Source organism: Thunnus maccoyii, chromosome 3, assembly GCF_910596095.1.
Source record: "Thunnus maccoyii chromosome 3, fThuMac1.1, whole genome shotgun sequence".
In the NCBI taxonomy this organism is placed as follows: domain Eukaryota; kingdom Metazoa; phylum Chordata; class Actinopteri; order Scombriformes; family Scombridae; genus Thunnus; species Thunnus maccoyii.
This window is the reverse complement of record NC_056535.1, coordinates 2,931,111-2,953,606: the sequence shown is the minus strand read 5'-3', so window position 1 is coordinate 2,953,606 and position 22,496 is coordinate 2,931,111. Positions and strand designations below refer to the sequence as shown.

The 22,496-nt window shown below is 40.9% G+C and overlaps 1 protein-coding gene across 3 annotated transcripts in view; it reads right to left on the bottom strand.

Annotated features, from left to right (window-relative positions):
• plxnb1b (plexin b1b) overlaps positions 1–22,218 on the bottom strand; it is a 116,922-nt gene extending 94,704 nt beyond the window's left edge. The window contains exons 1-2 of one of the 3 annotated variants that reach the window (XM_042406154.1): positions 21,802–22,218; positions 7,394–7,581 (exon numbers count right to left, since the gene is read on the bottom strand). The gene's annotated coding sequence lies outside the window, so the exon portion shown is untranslated. The remainder of the gene's footprint in view (positions 1–7,393; positions 7,582–21,801) is intronic. The other 2 variants (XM_042406155.1, XM_042406152.1) reach the window with 2 other exon arrangements.
• Between the last annotated feature and the right edge of the window lie 278 nt (positions 22,219–22,496).

The window sequence follows — 22,496 nt, the reverse complement described above, 5'->3', positions numbered from 1 at the left end:
CAAAGGTTAAGCCAACAAAGCTCACCACAAAAAAAGCAGTGTCAAAACTGAAAAACAGTATGGTTGAATTCCTGAGACCCAAGGATAAATGTGTCATTGGATCCAAACAGCAGAAATTTTCATTGGAAGTGTAAGCACAGGGATTAATCTTTACAGTGAACTGATGAAAGGCATCTACAGTACCAGTCAAAGGTTTAGACACACTTTCTCATTCAAGGGAATGGAGAGATGTATCCAAATGACGACTGATACCTCTAAAGCTGGACAGACACTGTACATATTTATTAGTCTTGTATGTTGTGTTAACTCAAACTTTACTCACTCTGAGTGTAAGCATACAACCCCAGGTCAGTTTTGTCCAGTGATATTTCCAATAAAGGTTATTCAAAGAAGATGGCCTATGTCTACTATGATCAAAAAATAAGAAGAAAAAGAAAAATATGGAACCTCAGATGGCTGGAAGATGCAGACAATATGATCTATCACAACAGCCTCAATCAGACTACAGTTTTAACCCCAACACGTAAAATTCACTCTAAAATATTAAAACAAGCTCGGCGGAGTTTAAAACACATCTTTTGACAGAGTGTATATGGGGAATGAGATTGTGGAACAGCTGCAAACAGTCAATCAGAATTTCTAACATTTCTAACAATCCAACCGATCGTCCCACAGCCAGACTGTTGATTATTCAGACAATTATCACACATCAATCACACAACCAGCAATCTGGCAGAAATTCAGCCAACTCCAAAATCAGTTTTACCCCACCAAAAAAAAAAAAAAACGCATTCCTGGAAGATTACTTTGTAACATGAACACTGTATTGCAGTGATAACTTTCCAGAATTGCAGAATCCTGTCTGGGAGTAATTATAAACCATCTGCAGTGTTTTGGCGCCTGATACACCTTTAAACACATTGATCTGTTACTGGACTTTCTGGATTGTATTTCATTGTCTCACCAGTACCTAAGCAACACATTCCCACCAACTCAGCAGCCGCTTGTGTTGTTTTAAAGCAGGTCTGACTTGGGTCTGAACGCCCACTAAGCCTTAATGAGATAGAGGACGAGCACTTTCCAGCGACGGCTCGCTCATTAAGTCTAATTGTATTCTCACACAGAACATGACGAGCGGCGCGCCGTCTCTACGACCGATTCATTCATTTACACTACCATGTTTCCTAATGGCATGCAAAAAAAAAGGATAAAACTCATCATGGTAATCTGACAACAACACACGGCATGTGTGCCAGTTCCCCCGACTCGTATTAGCTATGATTGATTTTTTTTTAAGTCAGTGGGGGGGAAAACACACACACACAAGGGTCATCAGCTACGCCTCATCTGCCTACTTTAATTACCAACGCTTTTTTAACTCTCAGTGAAATCCCCCCTTTCATCCTCACTGCCTCGCTCCAGAAATGAGTTTACTACTTTGCGACAAACATTCCTCATAGACAAAAAGCTTCAAATATGTTAATTATCTCTTATTTATATTCTATACACACACTCTAATACCATCATATACAGTAAACCTCTTCTTATTTAATGCCTCAATCACATTTCATTCTGCAAGAACACTGTTTCCTTCAATAAAACTGAAATTCACTCATTCTTTGAATCATTAACGTCTATGAAAACAGGCAGGGGGTACAAGTGGAATTTAGAGGTTTAATTTGTTTCCCACTTTAAAGGATAATTCTTTTATTACAACTTGGATCTTATTTTTTTTGTGGGGTTTTGCCATCATTTATCTCCGTTATAATAATATTGTACTGACAAAACCAATTTTTCAGATGTGGGAACACAGAGATATCACTGTAATGAAGTCAGACAGGGTAAGATAGAATATCTAAACCACTTGATTTGGAGTTCAAATTGAAAGTAAACGTGAAGCTATTGGGCTGCTCATGCTTCCAGAAGTCTCATCCATTTTCTGCATAAACAATGGCGAGTGACTCACAGCTCGAGCACTTCTACTGTTTGGATAGACATAAAAAATCTCTCTAATAAGCTGCATAGCAAGAGCCGCCTTTGCCCCTTTGGACCTCTTTTGTGCAATGTTATCATTACTGATGGAAATGATGACCTAAACTTCCAAAAATATGACCCAAGTTGTAATAAATTATGAATTGAATTAAGCTTTGAAGTCCCCTATTCCAGACGTTTCTTTCTTAATTGGTTAAGATTTTATAATGTGTAAAATACATGGGTTGTGTTTCTCAGTAGCTCTGATAGTCCTGTCAGAATGACTCGGAGATACAGGTTAATCTCACACCGGTGGTTGAACTGAATGGGTCGATGCACATCATCTGACCTGGCTTTGTGACCCTTCCTCCTGCTCCCACTGGACAGCAGGCCGTCCTCGTGTCAGGCTTTACTATTATAAAAAGGGAATTATTGTTGCTGAGGTTTAAAAACTTCCTGACACGTTTAAAAAGGAACAGGAAGACAGTGAAGGGATTTTAAAGAGACGTTTGTGTGGGTCACAGAGACAAGAACTGAGGCGAACTTAACTGCATTTACTAATTACATGATTTAATTTGATATAATTGCATGTTTCAGCATAACTGCAGCTGCAGACTGAAGTCTCTGCTGTCATAGGTGAATCCTCTTGTCGTTACGGTTCAGTCTGTGTACGAATGACTCAAATGTTGGACACCTATCTCCTGTATGAAGGTTGTATCAGTGAAAAGAGTCACACTCCCTCTGGCTACAACCTCTGCTTCCATCTCACTGCTCATGTTTTCACTCTCTCTCTCTCTCCCTCCCTCTCTCCCCAGGCTTCATAGTCTGGTGTGTTCCTGCCACGCCTGTCAGGCACTTCCACACACACATCTGTGGAGCTCACAGAAAGCCAAAGACCACAACAGTACTCTGAGTCAGTCTGATTTAGAGGCGGCAGACAGCAGGTTTGTGTCGGCATGTAGCCTGCAGCCACTGACAAGTCAATTTGTTGATGATGATGATGTCATGCTTAAATTGTCAAAAGCAGCCAGACGAATCTTCACCTGTAGCATCAGAAGCCGTGTTGCAGGAATTCTTCTTGAATTTCACACAACATTGAGCGCCGATTAAGTGTGAACTTGTTCTTTTGCTATCAGATGGCGCTCGATGATAAATCGGATGTGCAGCAACAGCGGCAGAGGCCCAGGGGCAATCAATGAGGATATCCCCCCTCTGCCACTGTGCCAAACCAATGAAGCCTACAGTATTTAGACCAGCTGTTCAACACAGGCCAGACCCTTTCCACAAAACTGGGACAAATCAGTTCCACGGAGCAACATTGTCAATAATTTTTATAATTTAAAACACTTGAAAAAAGGATCAAAGGTTCAAATTTCTCCTATTCTCCATCACCGCATAACAATAAGGTGTTTTAAACTGGAAATATAAAATTGTTCCTGTTCTGTAAATTCACCCATAGATGACTTGCATCTTAATCTGTCTGATTTGAAAACATGGAGCTGGGCTGGACGCCTAATTTACTGCGGGGCATGGTTGTTTCATTTCCATTTCTTTCAAATTATGGGAAGAAAATCACATCATGTACATGCAGTGTTTCCACTACTTTTAATCAGGAGAGGCAACCACTGCAAGACAGCCACCAACACTCCTGTGGGATTTCAACATCTCCAATTCTGATGAAATGTCAGTCACACACAGAGAGCCACTCGGATTCAGTGTTAAAGTTCGGCTCCACACTGTCCGTAGTGGTAAAAAATACTAGATTGTTTAGGAGCCAAAGCACTGCCAGGTTTTTCAGTGGACACAGAAACCACAGACTTGTAGTTTATTTTGACACAATTCAACACGCACTGTTCTGCTGCCAGGAATGCTCACTAGAGCAGCAAATGTGTATTAATCCGCCGCTGAAAATAGTTCCCGACAAATTCACCGTTTCCTCCTGCTTGAGTAACATTTACTGACAACTAGAGTGCCCAGTTGTTTTAGGAAACTACTGCGCTTTTTAAAGACATTATGGGACTTGTTTTTTAAGATGGGTTAGGGTTAACCAAAATTTTTGTCTTAAAAAAAAAAAAGACTCAAAAGGATTAATCAATTATCTAAATAGTTTAAATTAACAGTTGGCAACTTATTGATTAATGAACTCATTTTTGCAGCTCTAATTGGTTTTGATCTTCATATGAGATGTTTTTGACAATAAGAGAATGATAACATAAATCCAGCCTCAACCTTTAACTATTTAGAACTACACTTAACAACCAGTTTTTCTTTATATTTTTGTAATTGTGTCATTTTCTTTTATAAAATGTAACAAATGACATAACAAAAAAAAAAAAAAAAAATCATGTCCCACCCCTTCAGTGTTATCAAATACCATCCAAGTAGCAATTGATCTGTAAGTGTCTGCATGTTTGCTCATTTTGAGCAGAATACAAAGTTTAGTTACAGAGTAAAAGGATGTTCTAGACTTGATCACTTAATGCAAAAACACCAACAGGATGAGCAGACTCGTGGTGAGATTACGCTCCACTTCCTGAGAGGATTGCTCACTTCTTTAGCCGTCCATACCTGTAATCAGCTTTTCCCGTCAAATAAAATCCACTCAGGAAGTGATTGCTTCATGAGCTGCTAATGCTGCCTCTCTCACTGTGAAAATGATTTGGGTTTAAAGTAATGCATTTGGACAAAAGTGACTTGAAGACTTCTTGAAGCTCTGGATCTCTGCATCAAGTTCTATTCAAAGATTTGAAAAGCAAAAAAAAATGGATGAAAAGTACCAGAGATTAGTGTCTGTACAATGCAGCTGTGACACTAAAAGAGTATGAGATCTAAATGAGGCCATCGCCTTTTGATTGCCTTCTACTAAGCAGGACAGCAGGTCATGGGGTCATTATAGTAATCAGTTTGTTGTCTATGATCAATAAGCAGCAGACTGAACATGTGTAAATCGATACAGGCCTACAACTGTATCCCCCAACACTTCCCATCTACTGTTTGTTTGTCTGTGTGTTCACTGATTTTTAACACGGGGCAAATATGTGTATACGAATGCACAGAGGAAAGTGTTCCAGGAATATAAGATTCTGAGCATTAGTGATGCCATAAAATATTAGTACAACATGAAAAAGTTCATATTAATGGATTTTGTTCTTCCTGTCTTACTTTGATTTCAGGGGTAAACATGCTCTCAGTTTTGGAACTTAAGTTCCTATAATGCAATAAGGTGATGTAAACAGGAAGTATAAGGTTGCCATGGATACAGTGAGTTAGCTGTGGGCCACAACTTGAGCTCTGCTTCTTTTCAGTCAATATTTATTTACAGTTTGTCAAATTGGCTGCACTAAAAATATGTGAAATTACTATTAGTAGTTCCTGTTTGCAAGGTACCCATGGATGTACAGACAAATATCTTTTTTCTTATCATCACTAAGCAGATTTATTTGCAGTGCACATCAGAGGTGATGGTATCCTCGTGAGCTGTAAGTTGCACTCAGTCTCAAAATATTTGCGTCATGTCTGTGCGTTCAGATTTGATTGAGTTATCACTCGAGAGCACAAGTTTTGACACAAACTGTGGCTCGTGCCAAAAACAAGGGATTAGTATTATGAAGATGTAGAACTTTCCACATGATTTCACCTTCACCGGCCCGACTGGTTTTATACTGTCTGATTTCATCATCATGATAAAGTTCAAATGAAACATGAAATGATATGAATGGGAGTGATTTACAAACATTTCAGTCGCATTACAGTCCATCTGTCATGCTCTCTCTCAGCATGACGTGTCATTCTGTTTTCGGTTCACAGCTTAACATATTTCGGTTTAACCCCTAATGCGGGGGAATGAGCTCTGCAAAAACCATCATACTGTGTGTCTACATGGTAGGAGCATGTGTGTTTTTGATATGAGGGAGTTGTTGCATATAAAAAAAGGTCCTGACATTGTGTTTCTGCTACCGAAAATCCACTCCAGCTGGATCCCATCGGGACATCTGTGCTGAACAAATACACTTAAGAGTGCTAATGCAGTGTGTTGTCCAGAGCTCGTGTGTGTGATTTAGATAACACATGGGTCAAAAAAAAACAAAACATGACATTAAATGAATTTTAGAGAAAAGAAGCAGAGAGGTTTGAGTGCTGCTTTTGTGCGACTACATTCTCAGTAACATGTTGCATTACATCACAAGACCTGTTTAATGTAAAAAGAGTTTTTGGATGAATCGGTCAGGGAGGTTTTGGTTAACAGGAGCAACAATGCAATTCTGGGTTTTTAGGGGTGTTGGAGAAGCTATAATTTGTGAGAAGGGCAGTTTACAGCTTACATACCTGTTCTGGTATGTTCTACTCCATAAATGTTTGGTCACCCATTACACTCATTTCCTTAAAGACAAGGTCTATGTGTAAAAAAAGTGTAAGAAATAGATAAAAAGATAAGTACACGCTACAAAATTAGAGAAGACCACCCTCTACTACTGTTCACCCCAAGACAAAACACAACACACCTGTATGAAACCATGGTAACGATGGTAGACGATGTGCCGATGACTGTAACAACAGCTCATTCACAAAAAAAAAAAGTGAGAAGTTAAAGCACATCATGAACAATCAGTGTGAGCTACTCCTGTGGAAACAATGTCTAATGTGTTTGTGTAAAACACAGCAGTAATATTTGAACAGGAGGGGCAGTTTGTGCTACAAAACTTTTACGGCTCCCTTCGCTGATCATCGCTCCTGCTGAGTAAAGCATGAGGGAAACCACCGACACTTAAAGCCCTGCTACACTCAGAGACTAAATGATTGTAGGGATGCAAAACAAGAGTTTATTTCAGCCAACAGTAATGATTTTTTATTTTTTTTATTTTATTGCAGTAGCATGTGTTTAGTTCTCAGCTGTTGGTGTGTGCCTGTTAGCCTGCAGACACTGTTTTATTACCTCTGTGGATTTGTGCAACACTAACCAGGAAATTCAGACAAATACCATCAAATTCCGTTATATTTTGGCTGAACATTTTTGCTTTTTTTTTCCCCCCCATCAGCCAGTCCTTGAAATCTTTACTGTAACAGCTTGATTCCACTGGGGGCACGTCTGCACTGCATTCCCGGCTGCAATGCGGCCAACGGAGCTGATCACAGCCACTCTAGTCAACGCTTGTAATCCCACCAGACACGTTACGGCGTGTTTTAGGAGCATCCCAGAAGACGCTCCAACATATGCGCCCAGTCTATTTTTGATGGAAGCTGCATCACGCATCTGCACAGAGCAGATCCAGTCAGACACAGGAACGGCATAGAGCATCTGGTCAGTTTTCCAAATAAAACACCCTGTGCAGATTCCTGATCGTATATCACATCGCTACATCAACATTACATTAAAACTAGTGGCACCAGGCCAGAAGTCAACCGGTCAGAGTTGATTTCTCACCATGGACAACGAGAGGTTCATCTTGGAAGTGGAAAATCCCAAGATTTTATGACACCACTGCTACCATGACTGCCTTGCTCCCTGGCTTCCTCTCCAGGTAGAAGGGAGAAGGGTGGCTCTCGTCTCTCTGCCGCTGTCGGACCTAAACGATCTGCTTCTGAAACACTCCCAGTGGGGTATGAAGTGGTCTGGAAGATGGAACAAAACCATGTAACAGTTGGAACACGACGCAGCCATTCCCCCGTGGAAACAAGGCGCACGTTGAGTTAACCGTTGACTCAGGTTTAAACAAGTTTTTGTAAATGCTGCTGCTTTTCTACGTTATATGCATTAAAGTATTTTGACCTGCACAGACAAATTATTCATTCAAAACAGAAAAGCTTTCACATTCAAATAAGAATAGCTTGTTATGTCTAAGATAAATGACAATAAAATAACGTTTTTATAATATATCAGTCCACTGGGCATCTGTACCTGCCCTAGAGGTTCCAGCTTTATGGGCAGGATACCTACAGGTGCGAGGACTTGGTTTGTGTTGACGTTTCAGTAGAAGGAATGTTAATGGCTGACGGAGTGATACTGACTATCTGCCAACAGGACAACATGGGAAGAGAGAAACGATTAAGAAAAGGAAGAAAACAACTTTAAACAAAACAAATAAATACAAATAAAAGTAACGCATTTAAGATGAACTGTTTCCATTAGCTAGACTGGAAAAAATGCTTAGGTGGGTGACTGGTCTGGATGGTTGGACTGACGCCATCATGTTCAAACTAAAGTTAATACATTTGAAATTTCAAACTGAACCCGACTACACTAGTTCCATCAAATGTTGCACATCAAACGACAGAAAATCCCAATGAAACTGAAATGGATTTTGGCTTTATAGGTTTGATCTCTGCATGTTCATATCCTGCTAAAATGACATGAGATGGAACACATGTCTTTAGGGACATTTGGTTCAACAGCAGCAACAAAGCAAAATATAGTGAATTAGACATTAGAGAGAATTTAAGTGACAGAGCGAAAAAGATTATTTCAACGGTAGAAAATATCCCAACTTTTATGACTCCGGACTCTGTTATTCTATGCTAATAATTCAGCTACGTCCCACACACAAAGACACGGCAGAAACCAAATAGCATAGAGAGGAAGAGCTTACTAAAGAAGGCAGAACAGGTGGTAAAGATAAGGACGGCCATATCAGTTAGTCTTTGTTTGATCCAAACTACACTCTTATCAGTGTCTGATGTGTTATAAAGCTTTTATTTAAAGCTCAGTTACCGTCATGTCTTTTGGAGCAACGAGACCTTTACAACAGTTTGGTATGGACAGACTGGACATGCAGCAACTAGATTTTCTTGCCTATCTGCGCTCATGGAACAACTACAAATGTCAGTAGTGAACTGCTGTTTGAGTTACATGAAACTAGGATGTGGGGCAAACAACACACACACACTCACACCCCCCCCCCCCCCCCCCCCCCCCCCCCCCCCTCAAAGTGCTCCATAACCCTGGAAACAGAGGCCTAGTTCATTTGCAGCCAGATTAAAGCGACTGAGGTGGAGCGGGTGGAAAAGATTATTCCTGGTAAGCAAGAAAAAAAAAAAACCCCTTAAGCTCTCCATTAATAACATGAAGAGAGTGTTATTTATGAAAGCTGCCTCGAGACTCATCGGTATACACACAGAAGTCTAGTATGTTGTAAGCCAAACGATTACAACTTTTACACAACCACCAGCCCAGTGCTTTCCATGTGCAGACAACACGGCACATGTTCTGGACTGTGAATTAGTCACGCAGCGCGCTTCTCATTTTATTCACCAGGATTACAGTATAGTAAGTGAGGAAAGGAACCAAAATTTCAGATCAGCTTAAGGAATGTCTAAATCAAAGCCTTGTAAATCCAAACCCAGTGAGGGCAACAGTGCACCCTGTATACTTGCCACACTGAGTGCCACAGCTCAGCTTAGCAGCGAGTGGCAAAGGTTGCCAGGGAACGCTGCGGGCTGGCAGGGCGTTCAGACGCAGTCACATATTCATATAAACATCTCAACACAACTCAAGAGTACCTCAGTGCTGTTTAAAGCTTCAGTGGGAAAGGAAAAAAAAAAAAAAAAAAAGCCCTACTGAGGGAGTATGGTGTCAGTGCAAGGATAACAGAGCCCCGTGACCCCTGACCTCTGTGGGAGTGTGAACCAACAGGAAGTGTCACGGCAAGAAGACACATGATAGGCAGGTTGTAAAAATAATGCTCTGTAAATGACAAGTGACATTGAAATGCAATAAAAGGAGGTGACCTGTATCTCCAGTAGACTTATGATAACAATAGCAATGATTCAATTACATAGTAAACTTATTAGTCTGTTAGTTGATCAGATTTTGATCCTTCTTTAACCCATTTGTCAAAGTTGAGAATACCAAACATTTACTGGTTGCAGCTTCTAACATGTAAAGACTTGCTGCTTTTCTCCGTTTCATATCTCTGCAAACTGAATACCTTTAGTTTGACTAAATAATCTTAACTCAAGGTCTACTTACTAGCTTCTTCCGCAGCTTTTAGCCACATCTCACAATTCAACAGATTGACTGATACTTAAATTAAATAAACCTGATGCATGTAAAAATGCTGTTGTAATGCCAAATTGAGGGTATTCACATCTTCTTGACTTACAATTTTGATGTTGTTTTTTTTTTTAACTTCACATGGCTGACTATGGGCTGAGAAAAATTTATGATCACTGCTTATGAGACCATTTTAAAGCCCACTGTATCATTTGAAAGGGTAAGGCTTCTTTCCAGCCAGGAGTAGTGATATTCTACTTGCATACCTACAAGTAGGTAAGGTAGCTTCAGACATCCCAGGAACATTGTTCTGTACTTGAGTCCTCCAGCAGTTGGCCAAGGTCCTGAACTTTTAACACGCCTATCCAACATTTGCCTTTAGCTTTCCATAGCAACCCCCCTTTTCCCAGGACAGAGGGTCCCTCCCCCCAGAGCGTTTAAAGGGAGTTAAGGCGGAGGGGGGGGGGGTCGATTTAGGAGGAGCTGTCTTGACAAAAAGGGCGTTTCTTGGGAAACTGAGCACTCACTGTTCTCCAAGAGCTTTCATGGTTGCCACTTGGCAACAGTCGGCTGTCGGTATTTGAAAATGCTGCTTTTCACGCTTGTCTGTGTGCTACGAAAAGCCACACACACACACACGCACGCACACACTCGCATGAAGTGAGAAAGAAAAGCCGGCAAGTGTCACCACAGCAGATGCTTCTTGTATTGTTGCCTCTGGAGTCAAAAGCCAAAGCTAGCCGTCTGACGTCATGTAGATGATATTCGATTTCAAGCGCGCTTGTAAGTCCCTTCTTTTCAAATCATAAGCCAGAATGAATGGCCACCTGTCTTACTGCAGCCATGCGATGCAAAGAACAATTCAGCAAGAACAAAAAAAGAGATTTCACACTGATTACCAGTCCTTAAATCTTCAAGTTTCACAATTTACATGCTTCCACAAATGCTTGATTGACTGTCAAGGTAACTTCACAAAGTTTATTTTCAGAAGAGTTGTTTGGATGCCACAGTCTGGACGCTTGAGGTTATCCTCCAGATGGTGGACACTCCCTCTTCAGCCACACCCACTCACCTGTCCTTCCTCTAAGGAGACAGAGAAGGAGTCTACAGTCAACACCAGCTGTTTTCTAACTGACAGACAGGGGAGAAGACACACCTCCTCCTCCTCCTCCTCCTCTCCTTCTCCTCCCCCTTTCCTCCTCTGTCCTCTCTTCTGGAGGTACGCCTTCACCTCTCTAACCCCCCACTTTTTCCTCATAATGCCCCTCTCTGGTTGGCTGGTCTTTTCAGCCTCCTTTTCAACAAAAGAAACAAAGGAGGCAGGGCCACTTTCCCTCTTTCCCCCATGCAGAGAGCAGGAGAAGGGGGGTATAAGACCTGCAGACCACCCTTTTCAAAGCTGTAAAGCCCAAGAAGACCAAAAAGTGTCTGCAAGCAAAATTCTTATACCAACACATGCAAAAAAAAAATGCAAACTGCATGCAAAAAGCATTCTAGCATTTCCATGCATCTCTGTGGAGTGTGCACAGGAATGTGCAGGTGCAGACAGTAACAGAAAATGCAAAACACCAACAAACAACCAACAAAACCCAGTTTATTTTGTCTACTGCCAAGTTGTTTACACATTCTGGATTGGTTTTCAGAAAGCTAGAACATGCGCAGTACACCCCAAAGTGGATGGAAAATGTGTGTGTGTGTGTGCATGTGTGAGGTGTGTTCATGGACTATATGCGAGAACTAGTTGGGAGTTTTAGACCTTGGGAGGGAGGATGTTTTTGTGGGGTGGGGTTCTATTGGCAGCTTTTCACATGGACCCATGTGCAGCGCTGTGCCATGCTGTCAAACAGGCCTTTTCCACTTCAGGAACTTAAAGCAATATAACGTAACATAAAACCATTGTCACAGATTCTGCTTTTGTTTCCTCTGCTCACCAGCCAGCTTTGAGGGACGAGTTCCTGGAACTACATTTCAATCCTTGCTTGGGAGGTGATACTAAATGCAAGTTCCAGGTACCTTCAGGGGCTGCTAGCAGTAATATGTTGTCACGACATACCAAGAAGGACTATTTTAGAAAACGGAGAACACTTGTTGGACAGATGAAGATGTCCAGGTCCCAGGGCACCAGACTAACTTTTTTCACCACCATCCCAAAAAACGATTTTGACCATCCTGAAGTGAATGTAAACCATCCCAAAATCAAAACGTTGTTTCTTTACTTACCCAAATCACTAAATCCACCCCTGTTGATGCATGAGGTTTATTCTTTAACAATTTACTTAACAGATTAGAGTTGCTTCTTTCAGTAATTGCAAACGTTTCCATGGTGAACTGTGCCTTTGCAATACAGTTTCATATTGATGTAGCCGACTATGTGTGCTGCGGTCCTGTTTCTGCTCCTGATGAGATTGTAGCATTCATTTCTCCAGCAATCTCTCTTGTATAATTGTAGAAATAATTGTTATTAGTGTCTGGATATTCCCCCACTGTTAGTTTGCTTAGTTATGAGTCAGAACAAAGATGCAGTCTGCTGCAGAGGAGCTGTTGTTTTTAATCTGGACACACGTAGGAGATAGTGAAGTTGATAGCTACAGTATATCAGCAGTGTGACACTGACAACAAGACAGCAATGAGACTGAGTATCAAAACCCCTTTCATGAGTAGCAACCTGTGTCAATAGAGTCTTGGTCTTGTTTATTTATTCTGACCAGATGTGTCCTGTCTTGTTTTTCATATTCATTTTGCCATAATGTAGAGAAAGTCCGGTGTCGTTCAGCACAGATATCAAAATCATTTACCAACCCTTCCCAGACAGAGTTTCCTGTTAAGAAATTTCCACGTCCACATTCATCCAGGTTTATAATTAGACTCTATTTGGATTTGATTTTAGATTAGGCTGTGATTTAAGACAGTAGAGAGGATTAAAGCTCAGGTTATGAGTAAAGGAATTCCTGTTTTCATATGAAGGACCTCATAAGGACAGGATAACAAGGATGTGTGCATGTTTGTGTGTGTGTATTCGGTACTCCCTCCACCCTCAGGTCTCATCTTCTCATTGCGAGCTCAGTGACAAAGCCCTTCTCATCCATGTCACCCTATCTCACTAGCTGGGCCTCTTTCTCTTGAGGGCCTTCTACAAACGGCTGCTTCAACTCCACAGACAGATGGGAAATGATACAGGAGCGTGGTTAGGCATGAATGCAGACGCAAGGGAATACTGAGAAAATGAGAGCTGCGGAAGGTGTCAAGTGTTGAGTTAGAAAAAGATGAATTGTGCAAAGGAAAGGAAAGGATGAAATGGCTTTGGTGTTTGCCAGAGAGAGTGATGCATAGAGGGCGTAGAGGGATGTGAGTGAGAGAGAGAGAGAGATATAATATATGCTGGAAAACAGATCAGATCATGATAAATGCCTTGTGGTAGGATACAGTAATAACATGGAAGGATCAGCTGATTCTGGAAGTATTTTTTCCCAACTGTAATTTCAAAGTTTTCCTTTAATGATATCATCGAGGAGTCTCCTGTATAATTTCACTATGCTATAGGCTTCTGTTATGGCCATCAGTACTAAAGATTTCAACTTTGTTTTTTGAGAAATCATGTTTTTTTTCAGGCAGGTGGCTCTAAATGCCGATTACCCTAAAGAATTTCCAGATTCCGTGTTTTCCATTAAAATTGTTTGGAATTCTGTGTTTTACAATTTAAGCACATTTTGTCATGAGAAAGAGTGTCTAATCATGTGGTGGATGAATAACATTTCAATAAGAAAATATTCTAAATTTAATGAATATCAATGAATTTGATGGAACACAACATTGCACTATTTTTTAATGAAAGAATGAGCTTCAATACACTTATAAAACAAAACATTCTTTCCTTTTAAGTGTTTCACATCTGAGCTTCACATTCGTATGTTGGCAAAACTTACAGAATAGTTGTTCTCCTGACTCATAGTAGTTGTTTGGATATTGCTCTGCTCTAAATTTAGCTGTTAGTGTTGAATTCCTCAGTTTTTTGGTTTACTTAACCGTCTCAGAGGGTCTGTTCAACATGACTGTGTGTCTGTGTGAAACTGTGTGAAACACAGACACACAGACAGAGGTCAGAAACTGCAGCAGCGTGCCCATAAATGACACCAAAACACTGTATCTCTGAATAGTTTTTTCTGTTCATTTGGCTTAGGTGCTGTGAATAAACACCTATAAGGGTAGGGAAAACCCTGATTTTTATAGATTGCATCCAAATTTAAGCATATTCCACATTTTAGAGTTGATTTCACTTTTATTATCAAATTCTGCGATTCTGTCTCTGTTTTCCGCATCGTGGAAATCACAGGGCTCTAGAGTTAGGACTGATCCGATCCAATATCAGTATCAGGTGCTGATACTGACGTAATTCACTCATCAGATAATCAGACTGACGTTACCGATCCATGTACCGATCCAGATTCCATAGTCCAATGTTAAATACATGTACTTAGTTACTTTCCACCACTGGTGTAGAGTTAACAGTATGAAGTTGCTAAACAGTAGTGATTCCTGGTAGTTTTTTCACATACTAACAAAGTAAAACACAGAGAAAGAAGAATTGATGTCCTTTATGTAGAGGTGCTCATTCAGCCTTCAGCTATGACAGCTTCATGCTAGGTGGCTACCTAGCTTGAAGTATTGTCCTTAAAGTATTATGAACCTGACGCTAGCAGGAGGCTAACCATGGAATATTTAAATAGCTACCTATTCAGACTGGACCTGGACAGCTAACAACAACAGAAATACCTGTCAACATGACACATTAACAACTTTTCTTTTAAATATGGAGACAGTTTACAGCGCATCCACTGGCTGAGTGACTGACCAGCTAGCTGACACATTAGCCGGCCAGCTAGCTGTCCAACAGCGACCGTTAGAAAGCACTTCCACTTTGAGAGTGAACCGCACCAGACAACACAGTCCCAGCTCACACAGGGACACACAAAGGGTTTCATCCAGACACTCATAGCAGGCAAACAGAGTGTGTCCCACCCGTGAATCGGTGGCATGCCTGGTAAGGTGCATTTTCATCAGGCCACAGCAGAGCCTGTGGTTGCGGCGGGAGGGAGCGGTGCCACTGCCCTCCTGACTCAAACAGCCACTAGTGTAGATATTTATTTCTCTACACAGTTCTTGCACTTTTATTTCAAATATTGATTTTGAAAACCTTACAAAGGAGTTGTCAATTTGCCATTGCACTCTTTAAAGTTCTCTTATTATGGGCTTGTTTTCTTTTTCCACTTTAGCACAACTGTTATAGTTTCCACTGCAGCACAACTAAACTGTGACACAATAACTGTGTCAGTAATGAGACATTGTTGGATGTTTACATTTTTCAAAATAAAAGACCAAAATGTTTTTTTCCTGCTGTACCGAAAACATATCGAATTGTGACCCAAAAACCAAAGTATACACCAAACCTTGAATTAATATTAATGATTAAGAGGTTTTTTTTTTAATAGTTCTCAGCCACCTGAGCTTGAGCTGCCAAGCCCAGGTGGCGCACTGCTTGTCTAAACACATCACGTGTACTCGTGCTTCAACACTGACCTTAGGCAAACACACCAGCTTCATTCATGAGGGAACAATTGTGAGCGCACACACACACACCATGAGCTGCATGCGGTAGAAGCATGCAGCGTACCTTGTAGGGGTTAATAATTCACACTCTTACAGAGCACTTCGCTTGCTGCTTCAAAGAGATTTCAACACTCAAATCTATTTTACATTCCACGGCACTGAATGTATCTGGGTCTCCATTTACATATCTGAATAATTAACAGGCTATCCTGTCTAATTAAATCCTCGGAGAATCCTGGGGAGTGTTATCACTATTCTTGTTATCAAAGAAAATCCTCCGCTGCAAAAAAAAAAAAAAAAATTAAGGCTTTGCTGATTCAGATAATGGACACGGAAAGACAGGAGCTGTCCAGCTTAAGGCTTAGAGTCATAAAGTTCACTGTAAGCAATATGCAGGGGAAATCTGTGTGGATCCAAATGTGACTAGCAGTTACTGGAGAGGACAAACAGTCAAGTCCGGGCTCCGGGCACAGCAGCACTCCTCATACGGGCCGACACAGAAGCCAGGAAAGACGGGAAACCATCAGATATTCATGGTGATATGACTTCGGGGGATTTCTTTAATTAGCTTGAAATTCTACACCCACTCTTGAGTTTTCATGTACAAATTTGCATCATCATCAGTGCATGAATATGTCATGCAGCAAAGAACACATGTACAGTATGTCAAAGGATTTTACTTAATGATTCATTAAAAAGATCTTGAAATCATTTTCCAACTGCCCTGTCGGTGTCCAGGCACTTAGAGATATAGTGTACTGTTCTCAGATGAGGCTATATTTAATGTCTGCTATCTTGAGGTCTCCTACAGCGTGGTGGTGGTGGTATCTAGCAGGAGGGGCACATCGTATCAGATTCCGTGCCTGTCTTTTATCCCTCTGCTCAGGGTTTGCACCACCAGCATATTGTCACTAATCTTGGTGCATCTGTTGGTTCACAAAGCCCCATTAAACAGCCAGACCCTTCTGATAAGGTTACTGACTTAATGCTCAGTGACATAATTAAATTGAGTATTTAATCTGGCCATGGGAGTAGAGGAGACCCAGACCCCTGCTGGGCAAGCCGGCGTTCACATGTCGAACCTCTGTTGTCCTTCCAAATTACTTGTACTTTGATCCCCTTTGAGTTGATTGTCCTCTCCGATGGGCAAGATAAAAGACAGTTGCAGATAATATCCGCCACATAGATTTCCTGTTGGCTGACTTCATCTCATGGTTTCTGGTCCATATTAATCCATTCAGAAAAATGATGCATACAGTATTCTAAAGCTACTAAGGGGTAAAGGCTGGTGGTAGTTCACATGAAGTGCCCTCCGACCATCTCTACAGGCAAATGTATCTATAGATGTTACAAAAATCCATACTTTAAGGCTGGGGAAAAGCTAGTTGTCAATAGAGAGCATAAATCATGATGTCACAGTCTAGCCTCTGTTCCACTAGCTTCTGCAATCTCTCATTCAGCATTTCTTTCATCTGAAAAAATGATCATGTTCCTGGAGTTAAAGTTAAACAACAATTACTTTGTGAGTGCAGAAAAAAACTACAGGTCCCATGAAAAAACTACAACCGCAGCAGTGCAGTAACTTGGATTCATCCATATCCATTAAACTCCAACACCTTCTTCTCAAGTCATCTTTTAACGACTGAGCTAGCTGCGACCACTCAACTCGCTCATGGACTCGCCTCTTCTGTTGAGCGGAGATGTTTAGCCCTTGAACATCTAGAACACATGGGGTGTTCATTTAAAGCTGCTATAATACATAAATATTTAATAAACAACAATATTATATGGATGTTAAGATTTTCGAAAAACTACAGTCATTGTCTGAGCATATGAAGCAAGCCACACGACGTACTGTTGAGGGAGGTTCTCCTCCAAGGCTGGATTTTTAGCGATTAGCCTAGTTACAAATGTCAGTGTTCTGAACGAGGTTTTCTAACGTCTGGAACAGAACTCAGAAGTTCTAGTTTCACTTTGGCTCTTTATGAAAGGCTCAAGACCCTATAAGGCTGCATTCAGCCCAAATCCAGCAATCTGGCACTGATTCACTATTGCTACTGCTCTGCTAAACATGCTAACACACACACACACACACAGACAGAGCACTCATTGTTGCTGCTGCTCAGAGTTTAAAAAATAAACTCTGAGCTCTCCTCCCGCCAGCAAAGGGCTCCAGATCAGAGCAGAATCCAGTGTGACTCGCAAGTGTTATTTTTCCTTAGTGCTCTAACCCACGTCACTGCTTTTTGCTAACAACTGAGAGGGCATTTCCATGTGAACAACCCGGAAAAAACACAGATGGAGTTGTCCTTTAAGTTACTGCTGATGAAAACAACTAACGAAAGGCTTTTATTGTGATGAACTTGTAGGAAATTAGATACATTTATCTCTGTTTTAGCAGATCTTCGTTAGCAGTGCTATTCTTCAACAAAAACAAAATGACACAACAAGATCTGGAGTTATTTGGAGCTCTTTGTTCAGGGGATCAGTTAGATCAACTGCATAGAGGAAGAGGAGAAGCAGAAACAGCCACAGTGAGATGTTTGATGAAGAGCTGCAGACAACAGGCTTTTACTGCATTTTACCTTGCATAACAAAATGTTCTAAATATATAACAATGTTGAAACTGAGAAGTTTGGATGTATTTTTTACAACTAACATTACATTTTGTTTTATTACAGAGAGAATAAAGTACCAAAAAAAGTACCATTGGGTATCGGTACTGAATTCCAGGTACTGGTAGTGGTTCGATGTAAATGGTACCCAACCCTTCTTCACAGACACTTCATCAACACCCGAGCTGATGATATAGTGTCCTCGCCGGCCAGTCGCAGTTTATCAATCAGTCAGTTCATCCTTGACGTGTCCCCACCTGTTCATCACCAGACTGACAGCATAAATATCACAGCTGATGCAAAGCGAGACAAACAGGGCTGTCGCAATAACTGCAATATTGAAATACCGCGCTATAGACAAGCCAACCGTGGTGGATGGCAAGCAACTTCTACAACTACACTATGTTCACGTTTTTTCTTTTTTCATGAGGCTAGGTCCTTCTTGTTTTACACTTCAATGGTCTGGTCTGGCAACTCCGGAGGGTCCTGACCGCCTCACGCAGTGTCTAGTTCTTGCTCGTGGGGCTCCACGGATGCTCCTGCAGCTAGCATCAAGGCTAACAAGCTAACCTGGTGCCCAGCCCTCATGACAGAGCTGGGCTCAGGGTGAGCTGACGCTTGGTAGTTAAAAATACACCTATATGAATATTTTGTCTCGGTTATATGTTTAAACTCTCCCGGGTCACTGTGTGGCCAAGCAGGCTGCCATTTAACCTGCAAGGTAAAGTAGTTTTCAATCAATCAACCAATCATACAATCCAAAGGTGCGTCCAGCCAGACACCATTCATATATCCCAGGTTTACAGGGAGTTTGTCAGGTACTGCTGCTCCATTCAGCTGACACATAATCAGACTAACATACCTTGATTTTCACTAAAAAAAAAAAAAAAAAAAAAAGGCGCTAATACTGCATATGACTGCATACCACATTGTTGAGCCACCCTAACTCACCGCAGGGGAAATTCCTTCACCGCAACAGTCCTAAAGAGACAACATCAGAGTATTCCTTTATCCTTGTACACTTACTTCTGCATGAGACAACAGTTAAAAGGACATTTGTTTGGTTGGAAGAGGGGTAATGATGAAAGGTTTTGACACCACATGCTCCCTGCAGTCCCTCCAGCTGCCAGACACAGAAAACAAGGGCTGTTGACACCCAACCCCCCTTTCACCTTTTGACCTTTGGCACCTCCACTGTGACAGAATTTGTGAGGTGAATCTTGTTTATTGGAGGAGCACTTTGCCACCTCTGCTGTCACAAATCCTGTCAGTTAAGGCTGACATGTAGAGAGTCAGTTTCTAATTATTGGTTGGGAAAATTACGTATTTCATCTTGCAATAAACCTGTGCAGTTTCATACTGAGAAATAAATAATATTTGTTTATTACTACTAGTTTATTCCACTGATACTACAACAACTGAGGAATCAGCTGGCCCTGATTTTTCACTACTTCATCATTTTCCTTGAAAAGCAGTTTTACAGCAGGTTTCTTAAACTGAAAATGATGAAAACAGGAAAAAGTCCTCTTCATTGATCTGAGACCCTTTTAAAATTCCATTTTTTTCCATCTCAGGTCAGACCGGGTCAAGCCTTTAAAGGTCACATGTGCACACCATAATGACGGCATTTATACACAGGACCAAAGGTCACTTTACAAGTCCAGACAGCTCTGGGGTTCTGGTGTCTGACTTTATCCAGGTACAAGTACAAGAACGTGCTGGCTACTAGTTTTGCTAATAAACAGTCATTCACTTCAGGGCCAATGAAAACATGTGCTCCACTTCAGTCTCAGAGATTCCACTTAAACATCCTTTCTAATTGCAAACACTCTAAAACTGACATGAACCACAACATTAACTCAAGGAAGCTATGGAAAGCCTTATTTATACTTGTCACACTTGACCAATTTTCAGTAGCTCCAGCCTATCTTTCCTTTAGTTGAAAACTAGATTTAATTTGATTTGGGTCCAACACACAATTAGCCATGTTACAATATTCCATTGCTTCTATTTTAGTGCAGCTACACTGGCCATACAGCTGACAAAAACAACTTCAGCCCAGAAATATGTTGGAATTAACCATTAAAAATATGTTTTTTTTAGATAAATGGTGTTAATTGTTGTGTTTTATTTACTGGAAACTAAATCTACAATGACTTGGAAATGACTTTCCTTTTAAAATGAGCACACATTCATGTGAGCACGCACACAAGAGCTAGCACGCACAATATCTGGGCACATCCTAATTTTCACAATGCTACTGACGATCCCAAATAAATGAGCAATCATCATCATTATCATCATCATCACCGGGAGGGGATATTCCATCTCATTTCCTGGCTTATACTAAGCCATCAGTCCAGTTATGAGGCAACAGGAGCAGATGGCTGTAGTTTAAGAAGGCACTACACTGTAAGAGGAGATCATCACCCATGGGACATAAAAACACAAAGGTCACACTCTCAGCAGCCCCTCTGTTGGAGTGTCATCCGTGACACTTGTAACCAAGTAAATATTGATAAACCCAATAAAATGCTTAACAAGTTACTGTGTTAAAAGTAACTAAAACATGAAGCCCTGGATCTGACCTTTGACCTTGTAGAGTACCATTATCAGCCACAACAAGAATCTCACCTGGAGATTTCTGATTTGCTTATACTAACTTTAACTGCATTCATTTACAGTTTGTACTGATAAATTAATCTCTTACTGGAAGGATAATTATGTTTGATTGCAATACAGTATTCAGTATGATAGCTCTTTCTGGATGAAAAATATTTAAAACGTAATAAGGGTCCTCAGCTTTGCTTTTCTGATGCTTTTTTCTGAACATACATGTGTTTCCCTCTATATGGACGGAATGACCATTCAAAAGTACCAGCAAGTTTTTGTTATATCGACAAGAAAAACACAATACATGCAACAATATGTGAGACTTTTTCCTTAAATTCAGCACACACGTTATTATACAAAATAAGGTCATACGTTAATAAAAAAAAATTAGACCTGGTTGACCTGTTGTTAAATGAAGAATGTTCATTCACCTACATTGTCAAATTTAACCTGCTTTGGTCGGGAGACAATGTGTTGAAATACATCCCACAGTCTATCAGAGTGAGTTAACATTAGCTCTGACTCAGACTCCCAATTTTCAGACTTTTGCAGTCCATGCCAGTGTTGAATAGTATTGCATGGCGGTCACTTTTTTTTTTTTAGAACAAATGGTGAAATTTAGTGGCTGGTGCCTTGAAGCGACGACACGTAGGGGCTGTGACGGGATAAGTCAGCTAACTGCAGTGAACCACACTGTGGACCAGTTACTGCGCTCCAGTGGGCTAACTTGGCGTTAGCTAACGTTGCTAATATTAACCTGCTGTTTCAACTTTTGAGCGATTTCTAATAAACAAAGCAATGGTGTGAATGAAAACAGTGAAAGAAAAGAAAGTGGTTAAGATTCAAACTTACGCACACAAACACAGTGAAAAGTTGTTCCAATAACGTTGCGAGGTGAGTGACAGAGACTGAGTTATTTAACCTAACGGGAACGAGTATGGAAAACACACGCAGTTGTGATTTTAACTGCGAGTAAAAGTGGATTGTGTTCAGTACACCAAACAGACTCACCTTGTCCCGTGTAAAACTCTCCTCAGTCACTTGCTGCTCCAAATGCTGGTTTACTCCTCGTTACAGCGACGGAAATAAGTTTTCACTGGTTTCATTCAGAGTATCCACATCGTCCACAACCGCTGCTTGTATACAGACATATCAGCCGACATAGATAACGTTATTCCTCGAGGTTACGAGATCACAAATTCCATTGTCGTTCAGTCCACACTTGCAATTTTCCTCTCAGTCATCCAACTTTCACTAGTTTACACACCTGACGGCTCGGTGGGAAAATCAGTGTAGGTATTCCATGCAGCTGAAAGTAACGCTCAGCTTGGTTTCACTCTGCAGGTTTCTCCCCCCACATGTAGCCGGTAAACGGTGGTGGGAACAGTTTGGTGCTGCGCACAGCGCACAGATCTCCACAGGAGTGAAAAGGGGTTTGGCAAAGGGGGATATTTCATGCTGCGTTCAATGGTTCCTAGTTATTTCAAAACCAAGTGCGCAAGTGACGTAAAAGGCATACTCTACATGCTTTCAATGTGATTTTTTTTCTTCATTTGTGGTGCCCAGTTTCAATTGTAAAATTGACAGACCAAGAGCTACTTTTCACAACAGACCAACTAGGCGAAGGTTATAAATTATGTTAAATATGCAGAGGAAAGAGCTTTAAAACCAACACATTTTGCCAGTGTTTCTAAACACCACTATTG